This window comes from Carlito syrichta, unplaced genomic scaffold, assembly GCF_000164805.1.
Source record: "Carlito syrichta isolate Samal-C Ts95f unplaced genomic scaffold, Tarsius_syrichta-2.0.1 Scaffold279737, whole genome shotgun sequence".
In the NCBI taxonomy this organism is placed as follows: Eukaryota; Metazoa; Chordata; class Mammalia; order Primates; family Tarsiidae; genus Carlito; species Carlito syrichta.
In genome coordinates, this window is record NW_007223833.1 from 141466 (window position 1) to 145867 (window position 4402).

Sequence of the window (4402 nt, forward strand, 5' to 3'; positions counted from 1 at the left end):
TTATGGCTTCTTGGCACCAATCCATAATCTATTTCCAGCAGTCACCATTTCAAAAATTTATGAGGATCTGGAAAGCACAGAAGAGCTAAAGAAGCCACTTGAGTTCTGCTTATTAGCATACTCATTAAGCCTAATCAATAATTGATGAACCATTTGTGGAAAACATATGGATTAAATTACATCTTGGCTTAGACCATTCAGAAAAGTCATAAGTATTTTGCCCCATTGTTTTCTGTGTAAACATGATGTCAAAACTGATTCCATGACAGATAACTGAAAACCTTGGACTTTCATGTATCTACAAGCCAAAGTTATAATGCATTGTGCGATATTTTTTTAAAATATGTTTTAAATAATTTTATATAGAAGTTATTGAAATGCAAAATTAATGTGATATGATAATAACTTTTTAGAAAAGTTTAAAAGGCCCTTAAGATGTGCTTGAAAGAGGAAAAAAAGTATTTATAAGTTTAGTGAAAACTTAAAATCATTAAGAAACCTACATTAAGTACATTCTTTTTTATTTTGAAGTATTTTTATTCTTAGAATATATCTTACTAAAGATATACAAAATTAAAGTACTGTCTAATTTGTAAAGCATACTGTCTCTGGTTTAGTTATTTTATTTTCTTTATTTAGATTCAGGAGGTATGTGCATATTCATTACATGGACATATTGCGTAGTGGTGGGGACTGGATCTCAGGCGGACCATTCCCCAGACAGTGAAGGTTGTACTCCATAGGTAATAGCAATTTCTGAACCTGATTCCCTCTCTTCACCTCCAACCTTATCAGTGTGCCTAGTATCTATTATTTCCACCTTTGTGACCGAACATTTAGCTCTCACATATGAGTGAGCACATGCAATGTCTGGCTTTCTGTTTCTGAGTCAGTTCACTTAGCATAATGATCTCCAGCTCCAGCCATGCTGCTGCAAAGGATATGACTTCATTCTTTTTTACGGCTGCATAGTATTCCATGATACATAGAATATATGTTCTTTATACAGTCAATTTTTAGTAGGCACTTAGGGTGGTTCCATGAATTTGCTATGTAAATAGTGCTACAATGAGCATGCAAATAAAAGTATCCTTTTATCATATAGTGGTATATTTTCTTTTGGGTAGATCCTTAGTAGTGGGATTGCTGGGTCAAATGGCAATTCAATTTTTAGTTCTTTAAGAACTCTCCATATTGTTTTCCATAGAAGCTAAACCAGTTTACAATCCCATCCACAGTGATTGAACATTCCCTTTTCTCTGCAACCATGCCAACATTTGTTCTTTGACTTTCTAATAATAGCTATTTTGACGGGTTTGGGGTGATATCCCATTGTGGTTATCGCTTTTGTTTTTGGTTTTTTTTGTTGTTGTTTTTGAGTTGAAGTCTCTGTCACCCAGACTGGGGTGCAGTGGCCGCTCCCGGCCACTGCAGGCTCAACTCTCTGGGCTCTGGCAATCCCTCTGCCTCAGCCTTCCAAGTAGCCAGAATTACAGGCATGCGCTACCACGCCCGGCTGATTTTTTTTTTAATTTATTGTAGAGATGAGGTCTCCCTGCCCAGGCGGGTCTCGAACCTGAGGGCTCGGGCAATCCACTCACCTCAGCCTCCCAAAGGCGTGGGATTACAGGCTGAGCCACCGAGCCCAGCTTCATTGTGGTTTTAATTTGCATTTCTCTGATGATTAGTGATGTTAAGCATTTTTTCATATGTTTGTTGGCCACTTGTGAGTCTTCTTTTGAAAAGTGACCATTCATGTTATTTGCTCATTTTTTAAAATATAGCTATTTATTGTATTATTATTATTTGTGTGCGTGTTGAGTTGTTTGAGTTCGTTATAGTTTCTGGATATTAACCCTTTGTCTGAAGTGTAATTTGCAAACATTTTCACCGATTCAGTAGGTTTTCTGTTCACTGTGTTGATTATTTATTTTGCCGTGCAGAAACTTTTTAGTTTAATTAGTTGCATTTGTCTATTACAGTTTTTGTTCCAATTACCTTTGGGGTCTTTGCTATAAATTATTTGCCTATTTGCCTAGGCCAATGTCCATCAATGAAGCTCAAACTGAGAACCAAATCAAGAGCTCAATCCCAATCACACTAGCTACAAAATAATAAAATACCTAGGAATATACCTAACTAAGGAAGTTAAATATTTATCTGTTCAAGGAGAACCACAAAACACTGATGAAAGAAATCATAGATGACACAAATGGAAAAACATCCCTTATTCATGTATTAGAAGAATCAATATTGTTAAAATGACCATATTGCCCAAAGTAATCTAGAGATTCGATACAATCCCAATCAAAATAGCAACTTTGTTTTTCACAGAACTAGAAAAAAAATCTTAAAGTTTATAAGGAATCAAGAATGAGTCTGAATAACCAAAACAATTCTAAGCAAAAAAAACAACTATGGAGAAATCACACTGCCTGACGTCAAATTATTTTGTAAGGCTTTAGTAACTAAAACAGCTTGGTACTGATACAAGAATAGACATATTGACCAATTAAACAGAATATAGAACCCCCAAATAAAACCACATTCTTACAGCCAACTGGTCTTTGACAATTCTGAAAAAAATAAACAATGGGGGAAAGGATACACTATTCAATAAATGGTTCTGGGAAAATTGGCTAACCATATGCAGAAGAATTAACTAGATCCCCATCTCTCACAATATACAAAAATTAACTCAAGATGGATCAAAGACTTAAATGTAACACCCAAAACTATAAAATCCTAGAAGAAAACCTAGGAAACACTCTCTTGGATATTAAGTACATTCTTATGACACTGATTTTGAGGTAGTTTTGAATAAATGGAAATCCACTTTTCTTGTGTGGTTGTATGACTTTAGAGTCAAGGTATATTTACATAAAAAATTGATTTCAGAACAGTTTTATATTTACAGAAACATTACAAGCATATTAAAGACTCTCCACACACCCTATACCCATATGCTTAATTTCTCTATTATTATCTTCTTACATTATATAGTACATTTGCCATAATCAATTAACTGATATTGATGCATTGCTATTAATTAAAGTTCATACTTTATTCTAATTTTAGATTTTGCAGTTTTTTCTAGGATCCCTTTCGGGATACCAAGATACCATATTACATTTAGTTGTCATAACTCCTTATGCTTATGGTTAAAGATATTTAAAATGTGCTAATTACCATTCATAGAGGAAACTAAAATTGTGTGAAAGTTGGGGAAGTTCTACAAATAAAACTGAATTCAGGGTATTGAATAACTAACTGACTGCAGAGATCAAGAGAAAAAGGTGGGGATGAGATTTCTGGCAATAAAGCCCAAAGACATAATGTAACTTATGAATGGGAGACCTAAGAGATTCTTGTATGATTGAAGAGGGGTGGATATAAGAGGTCATTTGTAGCATATGGAAAATATTAGTCAGAAGCATGTTGGCAAATGGCCTTAAGTATTAGGTTGAAGAGTTTTGGATATGCTTTCTAACCTGCTGAATTGTAGGATATTTTAGAGCAGAGATTAACACAGCTATGAATAAGATAATTAAAGTGGCAATTACAATGACTGACAATGACCACCCTAAAAACTAAACCATAAAATGACAAAAAGCCAAAATATCATATCAACTGAGAATACACTTATGACAGAGACTAAACAAAGTTAGTCAGACAGATGACTATATCTATTATCATTCAGTTTAGTCATCCAATAAAAAAATGAAGTTCTAATTATTAGAAAACAAAAGATTGAGACTGAAGAAATCAAATACTTACTGTTTACCCATTGACCAGATAATCACGGATCATAGTACTATCTGCATTTTTTTTATGTTTCATAGATATTTTTTCTATTTTTACCTAATAATGTTTCCTTTACTTTATTATTTTTATTTGTTGCAAATGACAAATATATTCCTTTAAAACGGTTATTTAAATCATCTTTAAAGTCAAAGGGAACAATTGGATCAAGTTAATGTTTTTAAAACTTTTTTTTTCTTTTAGTGTTGTGTTTCAATAAAACTTTATTGAAAAGAAACAGGCAGTGACCCAGAAGTTGTAGTTTGCTGATCCCTGATTTAAATCATTATAATAATTATTACAACCATCATCACGATTGTAAGCAGTTTCACTGCAAACATTTATTTTTAACCTGTAAAAAAATAAGTGTGAATGAAAGATTGAAGATGAACAGAAGAGAGAGATAACAATTACTATTATTTGCTTCGGGGGGACAAAGGAACACCTTTATATGTTAAATAAAAATAGATTAAAAGGTCAAGTTTTATAATTCATCATCTTAAGAAGGAGAATTTTAAAAATTTTTAAAAAACAAAACATAAACCGGGCTCGGTGGCTCAGCCTGTAATCCCGTGCCTTTGGGAGGCTGAGGTGAGTGGAT